Source organism: Triturus cristatus, chromosome 6 (genome assembly GCF_964204655.1).
Source record: "Triturus cristatus chromosome 6, aTriCri1.1, whole genome shotgun sequence".
Taxonomy (NCBI): domain Eukaryota; kingdom Metazoa; phylum Chordata; class Amphibia; order Caudata; family Salamandridae; genus Triturus; species Triturus cristatus.
Window position 1 is genome coordinate 528,318,527 of NC_140589.1, and position 15,853 is coordinate 528,334,379.

The 15,853-nt window shown below is 42.3% G+C and overlaps 1 long non-coding RNA gene across 5 annotated transcripts in view; it reads right to left on the reverse strand.

Moving 5' to 3' along the window:
• LOC146817367 (uncharacterized) overlaps positions 1-15,853 on the reverse strand; it is a 302,612-nt gene that overhangs the window by 207,390 nt on the left and 79,369 nt on the right. The window lies entirely within an intron of this gene.

Below are 15,853 nucleotides of genomic sequence, written 5' to 3' on the forward strand. Positions count from 1 at the left end.
TTGCGTCCTTATTTCCAACATTCTGTGGATGCAAAAGGTACCCAGTATTTGTGGATTTCCCAGGAGGGGACAATGAAACTAGCCAAAATATAGCACAATGGTGAGTTTTTGGGGAAAAATAGGAAAAAGGTCCTCCACAAAAAAGACTCTGGTTTATTTCCTAAAAATGGCATCAGTAAATGATTTGCTGTGTTACATTGAGCATTTTCCCGGCTATGAGGATCATGCACAGCTTAATTAAAAAAAAATGTTATTCACCACAGCTTTGGCATATGAAAATATGACCATTTGTGATAACATTTTCACTTGTAACTTCTTATCACGATGAGTGATTTACAAAAGCAATATAGTGTTATGTCCACAAGACCCTTCTGCTTGCTGGAATTTATAGGGTTTGTACGTTCTCCAAGAACCTGAAGCACCCAGATCCAACAACTGAACTGCACCTTACAATGATTTTTTATAGAGCAATTTATATTTTAAAATATAAAGAGTGAAATATGGATATCAACAAAACCTATGTATGTCTGAAATAGACACCAGATACAGAGTTTATGAGCAGTGGTTATTTGTACACATCTGAATTTGTGGCTAGTGGCACTTGTACTGGCATGTTATTTTAGAGGACATTTATCAAAATGTATTCTTCCTTACACACTACCTTACATTTGTAAAGCATAAATGCAGAGAAATACAATAGGTAATAACAAATGTTCTACTATTCTGTATTTCCACATTTCTCCCGATACCAATGACACTTCACTTGTGTGGGTAGTCACAGTGCCTGCTACAGGAAACCATCTGGTGTTGCAGTATATTCATGAAATAGGTGACCTTTTGTCCCTTTTTTAACATTAAAGGGCCGATTCCTATCCTGTATTTTTTTTCCCCGTATGACTCGTATCTGTATTTTTTTCCGTACAAATCGTACAAGTCACGTCCGACCCGTGAAGTACGATTCGTATGGGAAAAAGTACATACGGATCGGCCCGATCCGTACGAATCGTAGCGGGAAAAGTTGTACGAGACGGACCCGGACACTTTTCCGTACGAATCGTAAAAACACAGTCTGAGCGTACAAGTACGATCCGGACTGGCTTACCGATTTACGATTTGTACGGAAAACGTCCGTCCCGTACACGGGGAATGACTTGTACAAATGCAATGTCTGTGTACGCACCGTACAGTAGCAATGTCGGTGTACGCACCGTACATAAGCGATGGCGGTGTACGCACCGTACATAGCGATGTCGGTGTACGCACCGTACATAGCGATGGCGGTGTACGCACCGTACATAAGCGATGGCGGTGTACGCATCGTACATAGCAATGTCGGTGTACGCACCGTACATAAGCGATGGCGGTGTACGCACCGTACATCAGCGATAGCAGTGTACGCACCGTACATAGCAATGGCGGCGTACGACCCGTACATACACAACGCATGGGGCCTTGTGTCTGTACGACTCGTACCCCTGTACCGTACTGAACCACGGACACTGGAAAACTGCACAAGGAGGGTCTATTCGACTTGCACAACACCACAAAACACATCTACACTGCACAAATAAATAGAAAGGACTCACCTGGACACATCCAAACAGGCAAACAGAGGGGCAAACTCACAACCACCTCTTATGACACACCAAAAATTCAAACTGAGCCACACCCACAAATGGACCAATAAAAAGGGCCCACACACACAAACCATGTGCCTTTGCAACAGACTCACTGCAGCTACAGAGCACACACCAACAACTGCACCCATCCACCTTACCATATACACCTTCACACAACCTCCTTCACACATACCCCCTCTACAAATTCACACCCACACCGTCACATTCAGAACCACACACCCTCACCCCACACCATGCCCACAGACAAGAATCCAAAGTTCACAAGGGAGGAGCTGGAGATCCTTGTCAATTAAGTCATCAGAGTTGAGCCACAGCTGTTTGGAACATTGGTCACGCCTGTGGCAGAGGATCGTCGATAGGGTGAATGCTGTTGCACCCATCAGAAGGACTAGGAATGAATGCCAAGCCAGGTGGTACGATCTGCGGAGGGCGGTCAAGCGCAAAACGAATGAGGACTATGCCCAGAGCAACATCACTGGAGGTGGTGCGCCCCGCAGACCAGTACCTTACCATCCCTGGGAGGAGAAGGTAATGGCCATGCTTCCGCCGGTAGGAGTACATGGACTCCAAGGAGTTGCAGAGCCTGGTGAGTACACAAACAACTTACGTAACATGGGGGTAATGCCATCCACACCCCAACTACACCAAATGCACCCAACTACCCCCAGGCCATCACCGGCCAGAACCACACTCAAAAACTACGCTAATGCCAATAACATGTGCATGCCCCATTAAAAAAGCAAGGCCATGCTACGTCCCATGCTACATGAAGCACCAACCCAAGAATGGATGTCTGGTATGCTGGGAGGGTGGGTGGCACAAAACACATTGTTGAACTCCAAATCAGACACAATTGCCCTCATCCCATATGTCCCAGCTACATACCCATGCACCATGCGCACTGCACAGGGATTGGGAAAGTTCTGACAAGATAGCTCACACTCGGCCTGGGTGTAGGCAGCACAAGGCCCTCCTGTGACCAGTGCAAACACAAACACCAAGACAACAAGGTCAGATATCTATGACAGGAACTCACACTCACTGTCATGGCAGCATGCTCCATGGGGGGACAGCTATATCACCTGGGAGCCCCACTGTCAAATCACACTACACCCACCAGCAGGCCCTGTGAAACACACCCCTTACACAAGCAGACACCACCAGGACAGGCAATGGATTTAACCACTGTCACAATGGACATGCAACACAACAAGACCAATACATAGCCTGTGGGGATTTACATCAAGCATCTTTGGGAGACGTGGAGTCAAATGTTGATGGACCAATGATGGATGGTGGTGTTGTTCCCCTCCAGCAAGAAGTTACTGGCACATAGCCACATGTAGCCCGTGAAGGTCAGGGCGTGCGTGCAGATGTACGTGTTGATGGCTTAGCGGAATAGTGGATGTAGTCCTGCAGATCTGTAGAGGAGTGTTACACTGAGGGTTGCCATGGAGTTGCTGCAAACCCGGATTTGTGACTCTGTGGGTGTACTTGCGAATAAATAGCAATTCATCCCCTGGGACTGGTGTTGCCGTCCCTGCGGGTGGTCTTGTATCTGTGTGAGATGGCAATGAAGACGTCATGTGCTGAGGATGATTTTGTCCAGGTTACTGTCATGAAGGTGATGTGTGGGGCTGTCGTGTTGAGGAGGTAACAGAGTCCAATGGCGTGCTGGTGGACGGAGCGAATGTGGAGTAGGAGGCACATTACCTGGTTGTTCTGACAGGGTCTTGTAGGCTGGGCAGCGCTGTGTAGGCAGTTGAAGTAGCACACTCAGCATGTGAAGGTGTTGTGTGTGTGCTTAGGGGTTGCCTGATAGCAGGAGGATGATTGTCACAATGACATTGCTTGGAGAGTGGCTGCAGCATGAGTCTGTTGTGTGACGTGGGTCATGCAAAGACTAGAGGGTCGTGCACTGTGCATGTTGCAGGCGCATACGTACCTGCCATTGGCACGGCGCTGGGGCTACAGTGGCACAGAAAAGCTGCTGCCTGCATTTCAAATGGGTGGAGGGGGAAGGGCAGAGCATTTCGGATGCGTTGGGGTTGCAGAATCAGGGCACTCGTTGGGGCGGTGCCGCAGGTGAGGCAGCAGCAGGCGGAAGGGGTTAGAAATTAGGCAAAAAGTAGCACACACAGACAAGGTCTGAAAGGCACAGTGCAACAGGTGTATGTAAAGGAAGGAGTGTCAGGTCACTCATGGGTCACTACGAGTAAATGTATGAACAATCACCATAAATTACAGCCACTGGATCAGGCAACAAAATGCGGAGATGCGCAAAGGAGGCACACCATCAGCAGGCGTTCACGTCCCGTTGTGGGGAGCAAGCTGCACAAATACATACCCAACAAGGTACTTCATGCACAATAGAGATCATTAGCCATAAAGCACTGCATACATGTTGCCAAAGTACACATACACACAGATGCTCAATCTTTGACAATTATGCCATAGATGATGCATGCAAACTGTCAAGAGATCTGCAGTGATAGAGATGAGGCACTTTAGATTGTGCTGATCACCTCTATTCCACATACACACACAAAGGGATATGCATCCATATTAACAGACTCACAGGTCACTTGACAGAACATGTGGGACATACGCTGGACACCCCCTTCACAACACGGATGATGTCAATCCCAATGAACTGGCACAGAAGTTAAGGGGATGAGCCAAACACATCCTGCTGCACACGGAGAGGCTGCAATTCCCCATGGAGCCTGTTGTTGTGATGTCCCCCACTATGTCCTCCTGTGGCATCAGCAATGTTTCAGAGGCAAGGTTTACACACATTGATGCCTTCATCAGACGCCACACTCCACTACAGATGACTGTCAAGAAGGGTGACTGTCATGTCATGGGAGTGATGCTACATGTTATATGCTCCATGGTGAGAGACATATATGCATGGTACCACAACATGCACAGAAGCAGTCCCCACACATTCCAAACCCGTACAACCACAAAAAATCCTTGCTGCAAACCTTACCAAGACTGACCTTTCCATATGTCCGTGCATGGAACGCTGATTCGGCACACGTGGCAATCCTCATGAGGAATAGCAGGAGGACAACGATGACATGAACAGACAACAGGTGCTAAATACCTGGGAATGATAGACACACAAGAGCCTATGTGGCTCCCATCAGGTTTTCTCACCCATAAACCTTTGCAAACCTCAAACTTTGACTAAAAAACACACAGAGCCTGATGCACAAAGGTAAACCTACATGTTTGTGTAAGTTTCCATTTGTTTTGAAATTCCCAAATCTGTATTTTAATACTATGTTTACGAGTGCAAAGACACCACAGTTGGGGCAGAGAATAACGTACATAAAAAGATAAGCATGTTGTATCTTTTTATGTGCTGAGTTCTCTGCCCCAACTGCAGAGTCTCTGCATTCTTAAACTTAGAATTAAAATGCAGTTTTGTGAATTCCAAAGCGAAGGTGAACTTTCACAAATGTGTAAGTTTAGCTTTGTGGATCAGGCCCACATTTTCCTCATATTTCTATGAGGAAAACTCCTGGAATCTGTGGGGAGCCACACAATTTCTACCACCCAGTCTTCCCCGATTAAAATGGTACCACAACATTGACACATCACATTTTTTAACAGAAAATGTACCCATTTTTGTAATGTGGCTAGCTGTGGGTTTTTGGCCCTAGCTCGGCCAGTACCTACGCAAACCAGAACATGTTTGAAAACTAGACAACAGGGGAATGCAGGGTAGGGTGACTTGCGTGGCTCTCAAAAGGTTTTCTTACCCATAAGCCCCTGCAAGCCTCAAACTTTGGCTACAAAAACCACATTTTCTTCACATTCCTGTGATGGAAAGATCTGGAATCTGCAAAGAGCCACAAATTTACAACCACCTACCATTCCCCCAAGTCTCTCAATAAAAATGGTACCTCACTTGTGTGGGTAGGTCTAGTGCCTGCAACAGGAAAGGCCCCACAATACAATGTGGAGGCATCAACAATTCCGATCTAAAAAATGATCTGATTATTTTATGGTGCCTTGATGAATGGTTTTACTATGTTTGCCATAATATTTTGTTCATTCCACATTTTATGGGGCTGCGATGATGTGATTTTATTTCTGGATTTGCTTACTTTTTTTCAGATATAAGTTTCGGGGATATGATAGACACACTGTATTCCCTCCTTTTAGCCTGTGATACTAATTTTTAGCTGACTTTTATGGTTTTCTTTGTAAAAAAAAAATGAATAAAGTTTTGTTGATTGATTGATTGATCTGACTTGGAAATAGGGGTAGTGGCGTTTTTTGAGCTGGGGATCGACAGCCACCCATGGAAACCTACCAAAATCAGACATTTCTGGAAACTAGACACCCAGGGGAGTCAAGTGTGGTATGCCTTGCATGAATCTCACAATGGTTTACACACAATGCTCTACACACCTCCGACTTTGCCTAACATTGCACATTTTCCTTGCATTTCTGTGACGTAAACTTCCAGAATCAGCAGGAATCCAGAAAACTCCTACCATCCAGCAATTTTCTACTTGTCTTGATTAAAATGCTCACTCACTTGTGTGGCTGTGCCCAGTGCTCGCAACAGGCAAGCATCAAACCAAGGTCAAAGGAATTCTCCACATCATCTTCATCATCACTAGCAAGTGCACATACAAAATCCCATTCTAAATGGGTTCTAACACATATATTATGCAGGATAGCACAGACCAGAATAATGTTGCATGCAATTGAGGTGTCTCCCGACAGTCTGGTTCAAGGAATGAAAATTGGATTTCCACACTCTAAAAGTGCTTTCTGCAACATTTTGGGTTCTTCTCAATGAAGAGTTAAATCTTTTCTGGGGCTCATTTTCTGATGATTGTATGCAATACGCTTAATCACCTGATGAGAGAGATGGAAAAACATATGACGTGTAGGTCACAACTTTCATATGCATGATGGATGAATAATAGTTCAAGTGTTGAGCTTTCTCTTAATGTTTGTTGTAGTAGTATGAATGTGGTAAGATTGAATTGAAGGTAGCCACATATGACTGTACAGAAAGCCATTTATCACTGTACAATCAACATATCTTTAACTTATACAGATGTATATCAAAATAGCCCTAGATAATGTTGACATTTAGAGAATCTCTACAAATAGAGATCATATTCATCCTTTCTTTTACAAAGGTTTCACTTAGTGTTGTGGTAGGTATATTCAATGCACGTGACACACACTACTGTATGTATTTTATTAACACTGACATAGTTAATTGTTCATTGGTTAAATGCCAATGAACACATAACTTTAAAGATTAATTTGTTATACCAGGTCATGAAAACATATATGTACACCCTTATTTTCCTGTGTGACACATGAGGCATTATTATCTGTGCTGCATATTCTTTTGACTACATTTTTCATTCTGCAGCACTACTGTATGCTCAAATCCGGTGGTAAAGTAACACATAATATATTCAGGACATCAATCAATAGACAAAGACTATACTTTAGCTAAACTTCTGATGGTTGATTAAGTAGTAGTCATGTACAGACATGTGCCATTAACATTTTGGTGCCAATTCCGATCCTGGAGAAATTTTCCCCGTACAAATTGTATCCGGATTTTTTTCCGTACGAATCGTACAAGTACCGTACAAACTGGCAAGTACGATTCGTATGGGAAAAAATACATACGAATCGCATTGGGAAAATTCCCCGACACGTCCTCGGGTCGGGAAAAGTGTCTGACACGTCCCCGGACGATTTTCCGTACAAATCGTAAAACTGAAGTCCGAGCGCACAAGTACGATCCGTCCCGTGTCTTCGATTGTACAACCGTATGGAAAAAACACCGTACGGAGCGAACTTCTATAGCAACCATGGAGAGATGTGCCTGCATATGCGCTGCCCCCCCAGCCCCCGTATGTACGCGCCGCCCCCCCACCCGTGTATGTACACCCGTGTATGTACACCCGTGTATGTACGAGACGTACCCCCACCCGTGAATGTACACCCGTGAATGTACACCCGTGTATGTACGAGACGTACCCCCACGAATGTACACCCGTGTACGTACACCCGTGTATGTACACCCGTGTATGTACGAGACGTACCCCCACCCGTGAATGTACACCCGTGTATGTACACTCGTGTATGTACACCCGTGTATGTACGAGACGTACCCCCACCCGTGTATGTACGGTGCGAACCACCCGTGTATGTCTCGTACATACACGGGTGTACATACACGGGTGTACATTCACGGGTGGGGGTACGTCTCGTACATACACGGGTGTACATACACAGGTGTACATACACGGGTGTACATACACGGGTGGGGGTACGTCTCGTACATACACGGTGGGCTGGGGGGACGGCGCGTACATACGGGGCTGGGGGGGTGGCGTGTACCAGGCCCCCTATACCGCTCGCATCGCGGCGTACTTACCTTTTCCTGCACTTTTTGGGTGCCGTAAAAATATTGCCGTCCGGACTGCTGTCAGTACGAATCGTACTTGCTGGTATGTAAAAACATGCCTAACTCCGTCCGGACGTCACGTCCGCGGTGTCCCGGATCACATTCGTATGTATTTTACTGTCGGTCGGTGTTTTGTCCGACTCGTACGGAAATGGTGTTTCCGTACGAATCGTACTTGCAAGTTTGTAGGGTTTTTTTCCCGGGTACGAGTCGGACGGAGAAAACGCTCCGACCGACGGTTCGTACCCGGTTTTTCCAGGATCGGAATCGGCACCTTTGTATGTGTCCCTGTACAGGGCATTTCTTACATGAGTAGTATAATGGTTTGCCATGACACACAGGAAATTCTATATTAGTACAAGGGTATGTTAACTACTATTACATGCATTATTTCATGTGTTTGTTAGGAGTTGGACCTTTCTCAGATTGTTACGCATGAAGAACACATTTGATTAGTGGTTTACATTGGGAAATGATGATCAGTATTACATTCATAAATACTTACCATACACTCTATACAGATGTCCAGATTTATGAAGCCTACGCATTGTCCTTGCGTATCACTAGTTGAGGCAAGAAGAACACAAAGGTTTCTGTAGTATTTAGAACACCACACAAGGCCTGTTTTGCTTGGTCTTGCGTGCCTTTCTACATAAATGTTACGAACGCCAACAGCATGTACTTTCTTACTACACATTTCAGGCTCAGATGAATTCAAAGGGAGCTTCTTAGCCATTGCTATGCATTCACCCATTAATTTGTGCCAATTGCCATATTCGAAAAAGGTAGTACACAAGAAAATGCATGTGTGCTTCCAAGTCCCAGCCATATCATCTGGATAAAATATTATTTATCTTTGTTATTTCCTCTTTCAACAGGAACTGCATTCTGCAGCACATTTTGACAGAGTAACATGCCTTTAAGGCTAGTTTTTGATCAGACCCTGCACAGTACACATCAGGCCACTAACCCAAGCACCCTTGCACTATGGTGCAAGGGTGCCTGTATTGGTGTTATTTCGCACACAGTGGGCCAGCACAATGAAAGACTACAAATGCTCAATATATTCTTAAACATGGTGGATTTCTGCTCTCCCCCTTTTACACAACACAGCCCAGCAAGTTTGCTTGCTGGCCTGCGTTGCATGAGAGATTAGTTAACATGATCTCTAATGGTATGCAACTGGTTATCTTTTTTATTAAACACACTGTATGTAACCTTATTGATACCTATATTTGGATACTATAATTTCTGTTTCACATCTATATGCGTAGGATTAGCTGTACAATTGGACCAACCAATCAGTAAATCATTTTCATAGGTTCCATTCTGGAAGCTCGCATTTATAGTACAGTGTCGAAAAATATAGACATCATGGGCACTTCAGGGCTACTTGGCTACCACATTAGTGAATATTCCTTTATGGTCCAACATTGCCTGCAGATTGATGGAATAATTGAGGAATTCCAATATTACATAAGATACAGTATGAAAGGGGTGCCATTTGACCACATGTGAAGAGAGGATCTTTGCTCCAGATTATCGGTCAAGATACAACCAAAGAAGATCTTGACTGCAGAGAGGCTGCCACATCATGTGTTATACTGTGAGCTGATACGGAGTCAAGTCAGGGAGGAGAGGAGAGGAACTAATGCAATGCGTGTTTTCCTTTCATAGGGAACACTGCCTCCCCACAGCATTTTGCTGGGAACAGGCATGCAGGTTGTTGAATATCCTTAAGAAAATCTAGATGCAGGTTATGCTACTCCATGCTCCTAGTGTAGTGCATAGAAGTAGGTGTCAGGGTGTTAGGTTACTCGATGACAATTTAACTATGTTAGAAATGTTCATTCTATTCTTGTTGTTTGCAACATGCATTTATGCTGTTTTAATAATATTCTGTGTGTTTATTTGAGATTTGCTAAGCAACTGAATGAGGCAATTGAAATAAACATTTTTTAAATCAAAGTGCCTTATTCGTAGTGCACTTTGTGTCTGTGACATAGGATTCAAATTTGGCTTTTCAAATTTCCATTGCATCCCGAATCGCTGTTTAGGGACTGCTAGTAACCCAAAAGCACTTGATGCTACTTCAACTATGTATTGGGTGCATCCTGCAGGGATAGAATAACCTGTCTTTCCCATTAAATTGTGGCACATTGAATTAAGTTCACCCATGCCACCCCAAGGTGTGAAAGCAAACCTTGTAGAGCTAAGCCAGTATTTTACAAGGTGTTTGTAAATCTGGGCCCGGCAACTTTGGATTTGATGCACCAATCCAGTCATACACAGTTGAGGTTCCACCACCCATATTGTTTTGTCTTTACAGGATCTTCTTTAAAGTCTGAAATTCTGACATCATATTAGGAATACCAATCAGGAATGCAGAAATCACTGTATCACATCACCTACAGACATAGCCTGGAATATCTCATTGCTAAGTTGGACTCTCGCGTTGAGTGTGATTTCTAGAGGCAGCTTCCAACCTGACTTCCTGGTACTTTTGTAGGAGCTCCCATTTTGGGAATTTGGCTCTTCGTAGGGGCTGAACCAGCTGGAACTTCTGTACTTCTTAAATCCATTCATAGCAGATGTGCCCCACAATATTGCAACTTCAAGTCAATTGTTCGCTGACGTGGACACATAGAGGGTGTTCAACAAAAAGGGGGGGAAGAAGTAGAAACTGGGTTCACCCTCCTTGTAGATATGTATTCAAAAATAGAAAACCCCAGCCGGGGGATGTTTGCGAAATAGTAAAGAATAGCAATAATTCTCCACCGTGATCGAAAAGGATTAGAAAAACAGTTTTTCTTTAAAACCCTCACCCGCCAGGGTTGCCCCTTGGTGGCATGCTTTCATTATTGTGGTTCATCCTGATCAGCTGCAGATCGTGGCATGATACGACCAAATGATTACTAGGGAGCACTCGGAGATAGAGTCTTTGATAAAGACAGGGTAGGTGAGGGGAGTTTGAAGTAAGTGCTGCTAGGTTAAAAATACCTGACTAGTAGGGCTCTTGTTCTATTACTGCCTCTAGTCGGTATGGTTAAAACCAGAGCTTTTTCCTGAAGGTCCTCCAGGCCCTTATCATGACGGTATGTGTGCAGGAGGTAAACACACTCAAATCAAAAGCACACCTCTATTCAAACAGGACCATGAAGAAAAACATTCACAAACCGGTAGCTGGTGAACGCTGCTCTAGTTTTTGGCAGCACAACACCTGTTGTGTTTCAGGGTAACACTCGCCTTGGTCACGGTTTAAGGAATTGCAAAATCAAAGGTTAACATACAGTGAATACAACAGTGCATTAACATAGAAAAGCTACTATAATGGGAGGCTCTTTAACATGCTTAATTGAGCAGCTTCTTAGAGCAATATATGTTCCTGAAGACAGTATACAAATGCAAACGTTTGGTACAAAAGTATATAACAATCTTCACATTATGGACAATAGACAATTCATAAGTAACGCAAAATGAACAAATGACAGCAATCAATCACAAATTAAAGTACATATGCTAACCATAACAGTTATAATCAGGTTAATACTATGTATGAGGGTACTCAATGATGAATAATGTAGCTCATTATTGATTGCTCCAACAGGTTGCTTAAATATTACACAATCAAGCCCAAGAGGGCAGCTCCAGCCATTTTTTTACAACAACTATGCAAAATCACTCAAAATTATTTAATCAGGCTCAATTAGGCAGTTAAAAACATTACATTATATCCACCTAGCACAATAGTCAGTAAGATTAGCACTTTGTTTCACCTGAGTAGTTGAGCACTATCTTGGAAATGTATATCGGACTGAGAAAAGCATCCTCTGGCAATGCTACCATCCATAACTGTCTACAAAAATAGCTATTCACAACAGCCTCAAAAAGAAATAACTTGACTTCTATTTCAATGTGGATGAGATATATGTATGTATATTGGGGCTCTTTAAAAACTTGTTCAGCATAAATTGTTTCTTCCAACCTGGCAATAGGTATGAATTAAGCCCTTGTGGGCAGCACCGAAATGTCAATATAACATCCTGAACTAAAAATCATCAGAAATGTTAGCCACTATGCAAAATCCAATCAGGGCCCACATAGCATTCACACAAGAATACTCATTTACTCCAAATTTCATGATTATTAATTCATGTTAATCACCACAATAATGCATATGCCAGAGTCTGAGCTGATCGTAGATTTTACTGCACCAGCTACTTGAACAACTTTACATTATAACCAAAGTCTTAGCTCAGATCACAGTTCCTGATGTCGGAAACTCACTACCTGCATCTGTATAAAAAAAGATAAAGCAATTTAAAATTAGGGGTGGGTGGTAAACTTCACTCCACCGGTGGAGTACGCTAAGTTTTGTCTACTACGTAGTAAAAAAACTCCGTAAACCCCAGAGTGGCAGAGTTTTTCTTGTGCGCTGTTTGCCAACGTTAAGTTGGTGAGCATGCACAAGCAAACTGATTGCTAGGACGAGTACCGGCGCGATATCTCAATGTATAGATTCTTGCTGAATTTTTATGTAACTCCGCGGAACTCTGCAAGTTCCACCCACCCCTACTTAAAATACGAACTGACGACCACTTCTCATACTGCAAAGGTAATGAACACATCAAAATATAGAAATATAGAGAATTAACTCAAATGTACTGCAAACTTCTCATCTGAATATCATCCAAAAGAAATTACTGCGTTAAAATTAATTATATATCATGATTCTAACCTGTGCTGTACCAACGTTCTATTACCCACCTCCCCATGTTTAGGGGTACTCTATCCAACGACATAAATTGTAATTTGCTGTTATGGCTAGAGTGCTACTCTATGAAATGTCTAGGTATCAGATACTGTTTATCTTCATGGCTCACATTTGTTGAAGCACCCGTTTTTTGCTTGGTGCAAGGTCCCAAGAACGTACAACTTGTTGCAAGAATATTTTAAGACAAAGGCACAAAATCAAAGTTGCAGGAGAGTCTCTTATTGATAGATAATTTCTTATTCCATCCAGCGATCACAAATTTCTCAATGCAAATACTGTACTTGCAGGCTTTATATTTTGCACAACTCTTAAAACCATTGTTGAGACATTGTGCTGTGCCAGATTTCTCTGTGATGATCAAATTCCTGCATACATTTTTTAAAACTTTTCACTTTTCTTAAAAGTCATTCTCGGGTGACTGTCCAGATGTTATGAAATAATGTAATCAGTGTGTCAGATGTGCCAATGTTTATGTAGACTCCTTTTCACTTCCCTGTGTTTATTGATAAAAGTTGTGATGAATCTTATGGTCCCATCCTTCTTGGTAATCAGAGTACTTCCATCAGAAGCAGCTGCCTGTCAGTTGATGCCCCTATATTCTACCACAGCCTCTTAGATTGTTCTGATGAACAAGAGCCATAACATTCTTGTTTATGATAAAAGGAGAATAGACCTGAAGCCATCTTGATGGAATCAATGCCCTAAAACCTACAACAATTCTTTTACAAAATGAGGTGGTTTGTTTTGCCATGGAGATTATTGTTAGTGCTGTTGAAAGCAAAATTAGGTCACATTTTTCTGGGAATGTTCAAATGTCTTCCTCATCCATTTCAGAAAAACATTCTGAAATGCAGATGTACATATGTGCTTTCAGCACCAGCAGCAGCCTGCCAGTTAAATCCCTGAAGATCCCCTGCAGCTTTAATACAGTGACAAAAATGCGGCATACATTAATGACATCTTCATGAAATCAAAGATGTAAAAGATGAGAGAGCATTTCCTTAAGGGGATACTGATATATTTTGGGAACTTCATTATAAAAGGTCTCCCAAGATGGCCACCAGAGAGAAATAGCCTAAATATCACACCCCCAGGGGGAGTGAGACAAGGGAAGTAAGTGATCAAGCTGGGCAGACAAGATTGGCAGTGGCAGCACAAATGACCACGTAGGACAGGAGTAAGGAGGGGCAGTGGCAACGCAATTGAACATTGGCTAATTTAACTTACCTATAAGTTCCTAGTCTATGGTTCAAAAGTGTTCCTAGGGCCTGTAAGTTAAACATCACTAGTTGACTGAACTTATTGTGCCATCACTAAAGTGACCATGCAAAGCAGGTCTCTCCCTGTAGCCTGGACGGACTGTTAAAAAACTGAAATCGACTTGACAAAATAAATCTCCAGTAAAACCTTAATTTTTTCATTGTTTGTGTATGTGTTTGTTGTGTTCATGTGGTTGGTTTGAAATTGATTAGCATATGTTAGTTGATCTTGTCATCATTTTTTTGCACGTCTTGAAAAACATTTCTCTTTTTAAACTTTAATTTTTCATGTCAATCCATGTTTTAGGTCTTACTATAGATTATCCTTAGCTGTATGGGGGCCTCATTTCATCCATTCTGAAAATAAGTAAAATAAGAAGTAGTACAGAGAGAGAGAGGGGTTTGGTTCTGCTCTCTTCACCCACTGGCTTTAATCTGCTTTTCATGGGTTGCCATTGCTTTGATAAGCTTCCAATCAACACCATTGCATTGCATGGACGATTACATTATCCCATTTGTGTTCCCAATAGGTTTAGATGATGAGTAATTATGTATCCTTTTGATAAACTGCAAATGTGATATTGACTGTAATTTGTAATTGAGAGCAAGTGTGAGAGTACATTATGTATTTACTTTTCTGACACATTTTCATTCCTGATGTATTGCTTTTTTGTTTAAGAGGTGTGTACAGTTTGAATGATTTAGCCTTTCATAAATACTTGTGCTAGGATGTACAAACACCCATTAGCAAACCAGGATGTGTAATTTACACACATACTGGTTCGCAAATTGGTGTGCATTTTACAATGCAATCTATGTACTAATGCCTCACATTTTGAATTGTTCAATTGTACAGGTCACAAAATGGCTGTTTGAATGATTATTAATTAGGCAGGTCACAGTTTGCATCCCCCTTCGACTGATTGCAATTGCAGGAATGTAGGCCTGCAAGGGACAGCAGACCTCGCCCCTGTTTTTGCATTCCGAAAGAGAAAACTGCTTTTTAAAGTGACTCATGTCCCTTTTATGATGTAGGTCCTGGCTTTAACAAAAAATGTTTCCCTTTGTGAAGACAATGGACCATTGCTTTCTCTTCCCGATGGTCACCCAACACAATTCCTAAATATGTCACAAGGGATTGCAACTTATCAATGGTTTAGGAGTAGGAAAGACAAAACCCTTTTATGGTTGTAAACCCTGTGATTTTGTGAATTGTGTAGGGTTTGCAAGAGAAAAGCAGCTTTGTATATGTGGCCCTCTGTGCTAGACACTTCTCTCCCTTTACTTGTTTTACTTTGTTGTCATGTTAACAAATTAAATAATGAATGTATAACTGTGCACTCACACAGGCTTTCTTAAAAATGCAATGAAAAAACTTGCCATTTGTTAAAAGTATCTACTATGCAAAAATTTTCTATCCATACCTTTTAAGCTAACCACTTGAAATGCAAATTGTATTTTATGACTCGATTTCATAACAGACTTCATTGCAGGAATAGCTTAATTCTGCTTGTGACGTTCATTGAGCAGAGTGGGCATAATTCCATATTGTTGTAGTCCGATACTTTTCTTCATTATGGGACTTTATTTCTTTTGACAGCTTGGTAAAACATAAAAAAAAGTGGCATAACTATTAAAAAACACTTCTCTAACAAGAAGCAAAACCTATTTAGTTGCCAGTGGAAGTTTTGTTTTGTTGTTCAGGTGATGTGAT